Source organism: Bombus affinis, unplaced genomic scaffold, assembly GCF_024516045.1.
Source record: "Bombus affinis isolate iyBomAffi1 unplaced genomic scaffold, iyBomAffi1.2 ctg00000252.1, whole genome shotgun sequence".
NCBI lineage: Eukaryota > Metazoa > Arthropoda > Insecta > Hymenoptera > Apidae > Bombus > Bombus affinis.
Window position 1 is genome coordinate 68791 of NW_026108946.1, and position 13790 is coordinate 82580.

General features: G+C 42.6%; 1 long non-coding RNA gene across 7 annotated transcripts in view; it reads right to left on the reverse strand.

Moving 5' to 3' along the window:
• The window catches only part of LOC126927829 (uncharacterized), a 170822-nt gene that overhangs the window by 67161 nt on the left and 89871 nt on the right, over positions 1–13790 (reverse strand). The window contains exon 1 of one of the 7 annotated variants that reach the window (XR_007715952.1): positions 12256–12373. The exons of 5 other annotated variants lie outside the window; for them this stretch is intronic. This is a non-coding gene — a long non-coding RNA (uncharacterized LOC126927829). Of the gene's footprint in view, positions 1–5511; positions 5630–12255; positions 12374–13790 lie in introns of those variants that run through there. One more of the 7 variants, XR_007715951.1, reaches the window with a different exon arrangement.

A 13790-nucleotide genomic window follows, 5' to 3' on the forward strand; every position in this document is an offset into this window, starting at 1 on the left:
GCCAAACGGTTGCTTTGTGACACACCTTTACGGGACCCTCGCTCGCTGCGCTCGCTCGAAAACTATAGCCTAACCTAAAACCAATCCCTCTTACGTTCGTTATTCGATAAGGAGGCGCCTTATTTTAAATTTTCGAACGTGTCGGATCGGTTGTGAGGTTGGACTAGATTTTTACGAGCGAGCGGAGCGAGCGAGCAACGATTACAATTTCCACACTATACATATACCTTATATTGCCTTGCATATATTTCCAGTTATTACCTAATTTTTTCTGGGAATTCGGACATCACGTTGCACTGTACTATGTGGAAATATTACTATTTATGTAAAACTGTTGATAAACTGTAAACTTTTGTCAGTACGCAATTCGATAAAGACTAGCGGCTCCTCGGGCTGGTGCGAATATTTCAATGTCCCTATGTGCCAAACGGTTGCTTTGTGACACACCTTTACGCGACCCTCGCTCGCTGCGCTCGCTCGAAAACAATAGCCTATCCTAAAACCAATCCCTCTTGCGTTCCTAATTCGATAAGGAGGCGACTTATTTCAAATTTGCTATCGTGTCGGATCGGTTGTGAGGTTCGACTAGATTTTTTCGAGCGAGCGGAGCGAGCGAGCAACGATTACAATTTCCACTCTATACATATACCTTATATTGCCTTGCATGTATTTCCTGTTATTGCCTAATTTTGTCAGCGATTTCGGACCTCACGTTGCACTGTACTATGTGGAAATATTACTATTTATGTAAAACTATTGATAAACTGTAAACTTTTGTCAGTACGCAATTCGATAAATACTTGCGGCTCCTCGGGATGGTGCGAATATTTCAAGGTCCCTATGTGCCAAACCGTTGGTGTGTGACACACCTTTACGCGTCCCTCGCTCGCTGCGCTCGCTCGAAAACTATAGCCTAACCTAAAACCAATCCCTCTTACGTTCCTTATTCGATAAGGAGGCGACTTATTTTAAATTTTCGAACGTGTCGGATCGGATGTGAGGTTGGACTAGATTTTTACGAGCGAGCGGAGCGAGCGAGCAACGATTACAATTTCCACGCTATACATATACCTTATATTGCCTTGCATATATTTCCAGTTATTACCTAATTTTTTCTGGGAATTCGGACATCACGTTGCACTGTACTATGTGGAAATATTACTATTTATGTAAAACTATTGATAAACTGTAAACTTTTGTCAGTACGCAATTCGATAAAGACTAGCGGCTCCTCGGGCTGGTGCGAATATTTCAATGTCCCTATGTGCCAAACGGTTGCTTTGTGACACACCTTTACGCGACCCTCGCTCGCTGCGCTCGCTCGAAAACTATAGCCTATACTAAAACCAATCGCTCTTGCGTTCGTAATTCGATAAGGAGGCGACTTATTTTAAATTTTCGAACGTGTCGGATCGGTTGTGAGGTTGGACTAGATTTTTACGAGCGAGCGGAGCGAGCGAGCTACGATTACAATTTCCAAACTATACATTTGCGATATATTACCTTGCATATATTTCCTGTTATTACCTAATTTGAAATGCGATTTTGGACCTCACGTTGCACTGCACTATGTGGAAATACTACTATTTATGAAAAACTATTGATAAACTGTAAACTTTTGTCAGTACGCAATTCGATAAAGACTAGCGGCTCCTCGGGCTGGTGCGAATATTTCAATGTCCCTATGTGCCAAACGGTTGCTTTGTGACACACCTTTACGCGGTACTCGCTCGCTGCGCTCGCTCGAAAACTATAGCCTATCCTAAAACCAATCCCTCTTGCGTTCGTTATTCGATAAGGAGGCGACTTATTTTAAATTTTCGAACGTGTCGGATCGGTTGTGAGGTTGGAATAGATTTTTACGAGCGCGCGTAGCGAGCGAGCAACGATTACAATTTCCACTCTATACATATACCTTATACTGCCTTGCATGTATTTCCAGTTATTACCTAATTTTTTCTGGGAATTCGGACATCACGTTGCACTGTACTATGTGGAAATATTACTATTTATGTAAAACTGTTGATAAACTGTAAACTTTTGTCAGTACGCAATTCGATAAAGACTAGCGGCTCCTCGGGCTGGTGCGAATATTTCAATGTCCCTATGTGCCAAACGGTTGCTTTGTGACACACCTTTACGCGACCCTCGCTCGCTGCGCTCGCTCGAAAACAATAGCCTATCCTAAAACCAATCCCTCTTGCGTTCCTAATTCGATAAGGAGGCGACTTATTTCAAATTTGCTAACGTGTCGGATCGGTTGTGAGGTTCGACTAGATTTTTTCGAGCGAGCGGAGCGAGCGAGCAACGATTACAATTTCCACTCTATACATATACCTTATATTGCCTTGCATGTATTTCCTGTTATTGCCTAATTTTGTCAGCGATTTCGGACCTCACGTTGCACTGTACTATGTGGAAATATTACTATTTATGTAAAACTATTGATAAACTGTAAACTTTTGTCAGTACGCAATTCGATAAAGACTAGCGGCTCCTCGGGCTGGTGCGAATATTTCAATGTCCCTATGTGCCAAACGGTTGCTTTGTGACACACCTTTACGCGACCCTCGCTCGCTGCGCTCGCTCGAAAACTATAGCCTATCCTAAAACCAATCGCTCTTGCGTTCGTAATTCGATAAGGAGGCGACTTATTTTAAATTTTCGAACGTGTCGGATCGGTTGTGAGGTTGGACTAGATTTTTACGAGCGAGCGGAGCGAGCGAGCAACGATTACAATTTCCAAAATATACATTTGCGATATATTACCTTGCATATATTTCCTGTTATTACCTAATTTGAAATGCGATTTTGGACCTCACGTTGCACTGCACTATGTGGAAATACTACTATTTATGTAAAACTATTGATAAACTGTAAACTTTTGTCAGTACGCAATTCGATAAAGACTAGCGGCTCCTCGGGCTGGTGCGAATATTTCAATGTCCCTATGTGCCAAACGGTTGCTTTGTGACACACCTTTACGCGGCACTCGCTCGCTGCGCTCGCTCGAAAACTATAGCCTATCCTAAAACCAATCCCTCTTGCGTTCGTTATTCGATAAGGAGGCGACTTATTTTAAATTTTCGAACGTGTCGGATCGGTTGTGAGGTTGGAATAGATTTTTACGAGCGAGCGTAGCGAGCGAGCAACGATTACAATTTCCACTCTATACATATACCTTATACTGCCTTGCATGTATTTCCTGTTATTGCCTAATTTTGTCAGCGATTTCGGACCTCACGTTGCATTGTACTATGTGGAAATATTACTATTTATGTAAAACTATTGATAAACTGTAAACTTTTGTCAGTACGCAATTCGATAAAGACTAGCGGCTCCTCGGGCTGGTGCGAATATTTCAATGTCCCTATGTGCCAAACGTTTGCTTTGTGACACAACTTTACGCGTCCCTCGCTCGCTGCGCTCGCTCGAAAACTATAGCCTAACCGAAAACCAAGCCCTCTTGCGTTCGTTATTCGATAAGGAGGCGACTTATTTCAAATTTGCTAAGGTGTCGGATCGGATGTGAGGTTGGACTAGATTTTTACGAGCGAGCGGAGCGAGCCAGCAACGATTACAATTTCCACACTATACATATACCTTATATTGCCTTGCATATATTTCCAGTTATTACCTAATTTTTTCTGGGAATTCGGACATCACGTTGCACTGTACTATGTGGAAATATTACTATTTATGTAAAACTGTTGATAAACTGTAAACTTTTGTCAGTACGCAATTCGATAAAGACTAGCGGCTCCTCGGGCTTGTGCGAATATTTCAATGTCCCTATGTGCCAAACGGTTGCTTTGTGACACACCTTTACGCGACCCTCGCTCGCTGCGCTCGCTCGAAAGCAATAGCCTATCCTAAAACCAATCCCTCTTGCGCTCCTAATTCGATAAGGAGGCGACTTATTTCAAATTTGCTAACGTGTCGGATCGGTTGTGAGGTTCGACTAGATTTTTTCGAGCGAGCGGAGCGAGCGAGCAACGATTACAATTTCCACTCTATACATATACCTTATACTGCCTTGCATGTATTTCCTGTTATTGCCTAATTTTGTCAGCGATTTCGGACCTCACGTTGCACTGTACTATGTGGAAATATTACTATTTATGTAAAACTATTGATAAACTGTAAACTTTTGTCAGTACGCAATTCGATAAATACTTGCGGCTCCTCGGGATGGTGCGAATATTTCAAGGTCCCTATGTGCCAAACCGTTGGTGTGTGACACACCTTTACGCGTCCCTCGCTCGCTGCGCTCGCTCGAAAACTATAGCCTAACCTAAAACCAATCCATCTTACGTTCGTTATTCGATAAGGAGGCGACTTATTTCAAATTTGCGATCGTGTCGGATCGGATGTGAGGTAGGACTAGATTTTCACGAGCGAGCGGAGCGAGCGAGCAACGATTGCAATATCCAAACTATACATTTGCGATATATTTCCTTGCATATATTTCCTGTTATTACCTAATTTGAAATGCGATTTTGGACCTCACGTTGCACTGTACTATGTGGAAATATTACTATTTATGTAAAACTATTGATAAACTGTAAACTTTTGACAGTACGCAATTCGATAAAGACTAGCGGCTCCTCGGGCTGGTGCGAATATTTCAATGTCCCTATGTGCCAAACGGTTGCTTTGTGACACACCTTTACGCGACCCTCGCTCGCTGCGCTCGCTCGAAAACTATAGCCTATCCTAAAACCAATCGCTCTTGCGTTCGTAATTCGATAAGGAGGCGACTTATTTTAAATTTTCGAACGTGTCGGATCGGTTGTGAGGTTGGACTAGATTTTTACGAGCGAGCGGAGCGAGCGAGCAACGATTACAATTTCCAAACTATACATTTGCGATATATTACCTTGCATATATTTCCTGTTATTACCTAATTTGAAATGCGATTTTGGACCTCACGTTGCACTGTACTATGTGGAAATACTACTATTTATGTAAAACTATTGATAAACTGTAAACTTTTGTCAGTACGCAATTCGATAAAGACTAGCGGCTCCTCGGGCTGGTGCGAATATTTCAATGTCCCTATGTGCCAAACGGTTGCTTTGTCACACACCTTTACGCGGCACTCGCTCGCTGCGCTCGCTCGAAAACTATAGCCTATCCTAAAACCAATCCCTCTTGCGTTCGTTATTCGATAAGGAGGCGACTTATTTTAAATTTTCGAACGTGTCGGATCGGTTGTGAGGTTGGAATAGATTTTTACGAGCGAGCGTAGCGAGCGAGCAACGATTACAATTTCCACTCTATACATATACCTTATACTGCCTTGCATGTATTTCCTGTTATTGCCTAATTTTGTCAGCGATTTCGGACCTCACGTTGCATTGTACTATGTGGAAATATTACTATTTATGTAAAACTATTGATAAACTGTAAACTTTTGTCAGTACGCAATTCGATAAAGACTAGCGGCTCCTCGGGCTGGTGCGAATATTTCAATGTCCCTATGTGCCAAACGGTTGCTTTGTGACACACATTTACGCGACCCTCGCTCGCTGCGCTCGCTCGAAAGCAATAGCCTATCCTAAAACCAATCCCTCTTGCGTTCCTAATTCGATAAGGAGGCGACTTATTTCAAATTTGCTAACGTGTCGGATCGGTTGTGAGGTTCGACTAGATTTTTTCGAGCGAGCGGAGCGAGCGAGCAACGATTACAATTTCCACTCTATACATATACCTTATACTGCCTTGCATGTATTTCCTGTTATTGCCTAATTTTGTCAGCGATTTCGGACCTCACGTTGCACTGTACTATGTGGAAATATTACTATTTATGTAAAACTATTGATAAACTGTAAACTTTTGTCAGTACGCAATTCGATAAATACTTGCGGCTCCTCGGGATGGTGCGAATATTTCAAGGTCCCTATGTGCCAAACCGTTGGTGTGTGACACACCTTTACGCGTCCCTCGCTCGCTGCGCTCGCTCGAAAACTATAGCCTAACCTAAAACCAATCCATCTTACGTTCGTTATTCGATAAGGAGGCGACTTATTTCAAATTTGCGATCGTGTCGGATCGGATGTGAGGTAGGACTAGATTTTCACGAGCGAGCGGAGCGAGCGAGCAACGATTGCAATATCCAAACTATACATTTGCGATATATTTCCTTGCATATATTTCCTGTTATTACCTAATTTGAAATGCGATTTTGGACCTCACGTTGCACTGTACGATGTGGAAATATTACTATTTATGTAAAACTATTGATAAACTGTAAACTATTGTCAGTACGCAATTCGATAAAGACTAGCGGCTCCTCGGGCTGGTGCGAATATTTCAATGTCCCTATGTGCCAAACGGTTGCTTTGTGACACACCTTTACGCGACCCTCGCTCGCTGCGCTCGCTCGAAAACTATAGCCTATCCTAAAACCAATCGCTCTTGCGTTCGTAATTCGATAAGGAGGCGACTTATTTAAATTTTCGAACGTGTCGGATCGGTTGTGAGGTTGGACTAGATTTTTACGAGCGAGCGGAGCGAGCGAGCAACGATTACAATTTCCAAACTATACATTTGCGATATATTACCTTGCATATATTTCCTGTTATTACCTAATTTGAAATGCGATTTTGGACCTCACGTTGCACTGTACTATGTGGAAATACTACTATTTATGTAAAACTATTGATAAACTGTAAACTTTTGTCAGTACGCAATTCGATAAGACTAGCGGCTCCTCGGGCTGGTGCGAATATTTCAATGTCCCTATGTGCCAAACGGTTCTTTGTGACACACCTTTACGCGGCACTCGCTCGCTGCGCTCGCTCGAAAACTATAGCCTATCCTAAAACCAATCCCTCTTGCGTTCGTTATTCGATAAGGAGGCGACTTATTTTAAATTTTCGAACGTGTCGGATCGGTTGTGAGGTTGGACTAGATTTTTCGAGCGAGCGGAGCGAGCGAGCAACGATTACAATTTCCACTCTATACATATACCTTATACTGCCTTGCATGTATTTCCTGTTATTGCCTATATTGTCAGCGATTTCGGACCTCACGTTGCACTGTACTATGTGGAAATGTTACTATTTATGTAAAACTTTGATAGACTGTTAACTTTTGTCAGGACGCAATTCGATAATACTTGCGGCTCCTCGGGATGGTGCGAATATTTCAAGGTCCCTATGTGCCAAACCGTTGGTGTGTGACACACCTTTACGCGTCCCTCGCTCGCTGCGCTCGCTCGAAAACTATAGCCTAACCTAAAACCAATCCCTCTTACGTTCGTTATTCGATAAGGAGGCGCCTTATTTTAAATTTTCGAACGTGTCCGATCGGTTGTGAGGTTGGACTAGATTTTTACGAGCGAGCGGAGCGAGCGAGCAACGATTACAATTTCCAAACTATACATTTGCGATATATTACCTTGCATATATTTCCTGTTATTACCTAATTTGAAATGCGATTTTGGATCTCACGTTGCACTGTACTATGTGGAAATACTACTATTTATGTAAAACTATTGATAAACTGTAAACTTTTGTCAGTACGCAATTCGATAAAGACTAGCGGCTCCTCGGGCTGGTGCGAATATTTCAATGTCCCTATGTGCCAAACGGTTGCTTTGTGACACACCTTTACGCGGCACTCGCTCGCTGCGCTCGCTCGAAAACTATAGCCTATCCTAAAACCAATCCCTCTTGCGTTCGTTCTTCGATAAGGAGGCGACTTATTTTAAATTATCGAACGTGTCGGATCGGTTGTGAGGTTGGAATAGATTTTTACGAGCGAGCGTAGCGAGCGAGCAACGATTACAATTTCCACTCTATACATATACCTTATACTGCCTTGCATGTATTTCCTGTTATTGCCTAATTTTGTCAGCGATTTCGGACCTCACGTTGCATTGTACTATGTGGAAATATTACTATTTATGTAAAACTATTGATAAACTGTGAACTTTTGTCAGTACGCAATTCGATAAAGACTAGCGGCTCCTCGGGCTGGTGCGAATATTTCAATGTCCCTATGTGCCAAACGGTTGCTTTGTGACACACCTTTACGCGTCCCTCGCTCGCTGCGCTCGCTCGAAAACTATAGCCTAACCGAAAACCAAGCCCTCTTGCGTTCGTTATTCGATAAGGAGGCGACTTATTTCAAATTTGCTAAGGTGTCGGATCGGATGTGAGGTTGGACTAGATTTTTACGAGCGAGCGGAGCGAGCCAGCAACGATTACAATTTCCACACTATACATATACCTTATATTGCCTTGCATATATTTCCAGTTATTACCTAATTTTTTCTGGGAATTCGGACATCACGTTGCACTGTACTATGTGGAAATATTACTATTTATGTAAAACTGTTGATAAACTGTAAACTTTTGTCAGTACGCAATTCGATAAAGACTAGCGGCTCCTCGGGCTGGTGCGAATATTTCAATGTCCCTATGTGCCAAACGGTTGCTTTGTGACACACCTTTACGCGGCACTCGCTCGCTGCGCTCGCTCGAAAACTATAGCCTATCCTAAAACCAATCCCTCTTGCGTTCGTTCTTCGATAAGGAGGCGACTTATTTTAAATTATCGAACGTGTCGGATCGGTTGTGAGGTTGGAATAGATTTTTACGAGCGAGCGTAGCGAGCGAGCAACGATTACAATTTCCACTCTATACATATACCTTATACTGCCTTGCATGTGTTTCCTGTTATTGCCTAATTTTGTCAGCGATTTCGGACCTCACGTTGCATTGTACTATGTGGAAATATTACTATTTATGTAAAACTATTGATAAACTGTAAACTTTTGTCAGTACGCAATTCGATAAAGACTAGCGGCTCCTCGGGCTGGTGCGAATATTTCAATGTCCCTATGTGCCAAACGGTTGCTTTGTGACACACCTTTACGCGTCCCTCGCTCGCTGCGCTCGCTCGAAAACTATAGCCTAACCGAAAACCAAGCCCTCTTGCGTTCGTTATTCGATAAGGAGGCGACTTATTTCAAATTTGCTAAGGTGTCGGATCGGATGTGAGGTTGGACTAGATTTTTACGAGCGAGCGGAGCGAGCCAGCAACGATTACAATTTCCACACTATACATATACCTTATATTGCCTTGCATATATTTCCAGTTATTACCTAATTTTTTCTGGGAATTCGGACATCACGTTGCACTGTACTATGTGGAAATATTACTATTTATGTAAAACTGTTGATAAACTGTAAACTTTTGTCAGTACGCAATTCGATAAAGACTAGCGGCTCCTCGGGCTGGTGCGAATATTTCAATGTCCCTATGTGCCAAACGGTTGCTTTGTGACACACCTTTACGCGGCACTCGCTCGCTGCGCTCGCTCGAAAACTATAGCCTATCCTAAAACCAATCCCTCTTGCGTTCGTTCTTCGATAAGGAGGCGACTTATTTTAAATTATCGAACGTGTCGGATCGGTTGTGAGGTTGGAATAGATTTTTACGAGCGAGCGTAGCGAGCGAGCAACGATTACAATTTCCACTCTATACATATACCTTATACTGCCTTGCATGTGTTTCCTGTTATTGCCTAATTTTGTCAGCGATTTCGGACCTCACGTTGCATTGTACTATGTGGAAATATTACTATTTATGTAAAACTATTGATAAACTGTAAACTTTTGTCAGTACGCAATTCGATAAAGACTAGCGGCTCCTCGGGCTGGTGCGAATATTTCAATGTCCCTATGTGCCAAACGGTTGCTTTGTGACACACCTTTACGCGTCCCTCGCTCGCTGCGCTCGCTCGAAAACTATAGCCTAACCGAAAACCAAGCCCTCTTGCGTTCGTTATTCGATAAGGAGGCGACTTATTTCAAATTTGCTAAGGTGTCGGATCGGATGTGAGGTTGGACTAGATTTTTACGAGCGAGCGGAGCGAGCCAGCAACGATTACAATTTCCACACTATACATATACCTTATATTGCCTTGCATATATTTCCAGTTATTACCTAATTTTTTCTGGGAATTCGGACATCACGTTGCACTGTACTATGTGGAAATATTACTATTTATGTAAAACTGTTGATAAACTGTAAACTTTTGTCAGTACGCAATTCGATAAAGACTAGCGGCTCCTCGGGCTGGTGCGAATATTTCAATGTCCCTATGTGCCAAACGGTTGCTTTGTGACACACCTTTACGCGACCCTCGCTCGCTGCGCTCGCTCGAAAGCAATAGCCTATCCTAAAACCAATCCCTCTTGCGTTCCTAATTCGATAAGGAGGCGACTTATTTCAAATTTGCTAACGTGTCGGATCGGTTGTGAGGTTCGACTAGATTTTTTCGAGCGAGCGGAGCGAGCGAGCAACGATTACAATTTCCACTCTATACATATACCTTATACTGCCTTGCATGTATTTCCTGTTATTGCCTAATTTTGTCAGCGATTTCGGACCTCACGTTGCACTGTACTATGTGGAAATATTACTATTTATGTAAAACTATTGATAAACTGTAAACTTTTGTCAGTACGCAATTCGATAAATACTTGCGGCTCCTCGGGATGGTGCGAATATTTCAAGGTCCCTATGTGCCAAACCGTTGGTGTGTGACACACCTTTACGCGTCCCTCGCTCGCTGCGCTCGCTCGAAAACTATAGCCTAACCTAAAACCAATCCATCTTACGTTCGTTATTCGATAAGGAGGCGACTTATTTCAAATTTGCGATCGTGTCGGATCGGATGTGAGGTAGGACTAGATTTTCACGAGCGAGCGGAGCGAGCGAGCAACGATTGCAATATCCAAACTATACATTTGCGATATATTTCCTTGCATATATTTCCTGTTATTACCTAATTTGAAATGCGATTTTGGACCTCACGTTGCACTGTACTATGTGGAAATATTACTATTTATGTAAAACTATTGATAAACTGTAAACTTTTGACAGTACGCAATTCGATAAAGACTAGCGGCTCCTCGGGCTGGTGCGAATATTTCAATGTCCCTATGTGCCAAACGGTTGCTTTGTGACACACCTTTACGCGACCCTCGCTCGCTGCGCTCGCTCGAAAACTATAGCCTATCCTAAAACCAATCGCTCTTGCGTTCGTAATTCGATAAGGAGGCGACTTATCTTAAATTTTCGAACGTGTCGGATCGGTTGTGAGGTTGGACTAGATTTTTACGAGCGAGCGGAGCGAGCGAGCAACGATTACAATTTCCAAACTATACATTTGCGATATATTACCTTGCATATATTTCCTGTTATTACCTAATTTGAAATGCGATTTTGGACCTCACGTTGCACTGTACTATGTGGAAATACTACTATTTATGTAAAACTATTGATAAACTGTAAACTTTTGTCAGTACGCAATTCGATAAAGACTAGCGGCTCCTCGGGCTGGTGCGAATATTTCAATGTCCCTATGTGCCAAACGGTTGCTTTGTCACACACCTTTACGCGGCACTCGCTCGCTGCGCTCGCTCGAAAACTATAGCCTATCCTAAAACCAATCCCTCTTGCGTTCGTTATTCGATAAGGAGGCGACTTATTTTAAATTTTCGAACGTGTCGGATCGGTTGTGAGGTTGGAATAGATTTTACGAGCGAGCGTAGCGAGCGAGCAACGATTGCAATTTCCACTCTATACATATACCTTATACTGCCTTGCATGTATTTCCTGTTATTGCCTAATGTTGTCAGCGATTTCGGACCTCACGTTGCATTGTACTATGTGGAAATATTACTATTTATGTAAAACTATTGATAAACTGTAAACTTTTGTCAGTACGCAATTCGATAAAGACTAGCGGCTCCTCGGGCTGTTGCGAATATTTCAATGTCCCTATGTGCCAAACGGTTGCTTTGTGACACACCTTTACGCGTCCCTCGCTCGCTGCGCTCGCTCGAAAACTATAGCCTAACCTAAAACCAAGCCCTCTTGCGTTCGTTATTCGATAAGGAGGCGACTTATTTCAAATTTGCTAAGGTGTCGGATCGGATGTGAGGTTGGACTAGATTTTTACGAGCGAGCGGAGCGAGCGAGCAACGATTACAATTTCCACACTATACATATACCTTATATTGCCTTGCATATATTTCCAGTTATTACCAAATTTTTTCTGGGAATTCGGACATCACGTTGCACTGTACTATGTGGAAATATTACTATTTATGTAAAACTGTTGATAAACTGTAAACTTTTGTCAGTACGCAATTCGATAAAGACTAGCGGCTCCTCGGGCTGGTGCGAATATTTCAATGTCCCTATGTGCCAAACGGTTGCTTTGTGACACACATTTACGCGACCCTCGCTCGCTGCGCTCGCTCGAAAGCAATAGCCTATCCTAAAACCAATCCCTCTTGCGTTCCTAATTCGATAAGGAGGCGACTTATTTCAAATTTGCTAACGTGTCGGATCGGTTGTGAGGTTCGACTAGATTTTTTCGAGCGAGCGGAGCGAGCGAGCAACGATTACAATTTCCACTCTATACATATACCTTATACTGCCTTGCATGTATTTCCTGTTATTGCCTAATTTTGTCAGCGATTTCGGACCTCACGTTGCACTGTACTATGTGGAAATATTACTATTTATGTAAAACTATTGATAAACTGTAAACTTTTGTCAGTACACAATTCGATAAATACTTGCGGCTCCTCGGGATGGTGCGAATATTTCAAGGTCCCTATGTGCCAAACCGTTGGTGTGTGACACACCTTTACGCGTCCCTCGCTCGCTGCGCTCGCTCGAAAACTATAGTCTAACCTAAAACCAATCCATCTTACGTTCGTTATTCGATAAGGAGGCGACTTATTTCAAATTTGCGATCGTGTCGGTAGGACTAGATTTTCACGAGCGAGCGGAGCGAGCGAGCAACGATTGCAATATCCAAACTATACATTTGCGATATATTTCCTTGCATATATTTCCTGTTATTACCTAATTTGAAATGCGATTTTGGACCTCACGTTGCACTGTACTATGTGGAAATATTACTATTTATGTAAAACTATTGATAAACTGTAAACTTTTGTCAGTACGCAATTCGATAAAGACTAGCGGCTCCTCGGGCTGGTGCGAATATTTCAATGTCCCTATGTGCCAAACGGTTGCTTTGTGACACACCTTTACGCGACCCTCGCTCGCTGCGCTCGCTCGAAAACTATAGCCTATCCTAAAACCAATCGCTCTTGCGTTCGTAATTCGATAAGGAGGCGACTTATTTTAAATTTTCGAACGTGTCGGATCGGTTGTGAGGTTGGACTAGATTTTTACGAGCGAGCGAGCAACGATTACAATTTCCAAACTATACATTTGCGATATATTACCTTGCATATATTTCCTGTTATTACCTAATTTGAAATGCGATTTTGGACCTCACGTTGCACTGTACTATGTGGAAATACTACTATTTATGTAAAACTATTGATAAACTGTAAACTTTTGTCAGTACGCAATTCGATAAAGACTAGCGGCTCCTCGGGCTGGTGCGAATATTTCAATGTCCCTATGTGCCAAACGGTTTCTTTGTGACACACCTTTACGCGGCACTCGCTCGCTGCGCTCGCTCGAAAACTATAGCCTATCCTAAAACCAATCCCTCTTGCGTTCGTTATTCGATAAGGAGGCGACTTATTTTAAATTTTCGAACGTGTCGGATCGGTTGTGAGGTTGGACTAGATTTTTTCGAGCGAGCGGAGCGAGCGAGCAACGATTACAATTTCCACTCTATACATATACCTTATACTGCCTTGCATGTATTTCCTGTTATTGCCTATATTGTCAGCGATTTCGGACCTCACGTTGCACTGTACTATGTGGAAATGTTA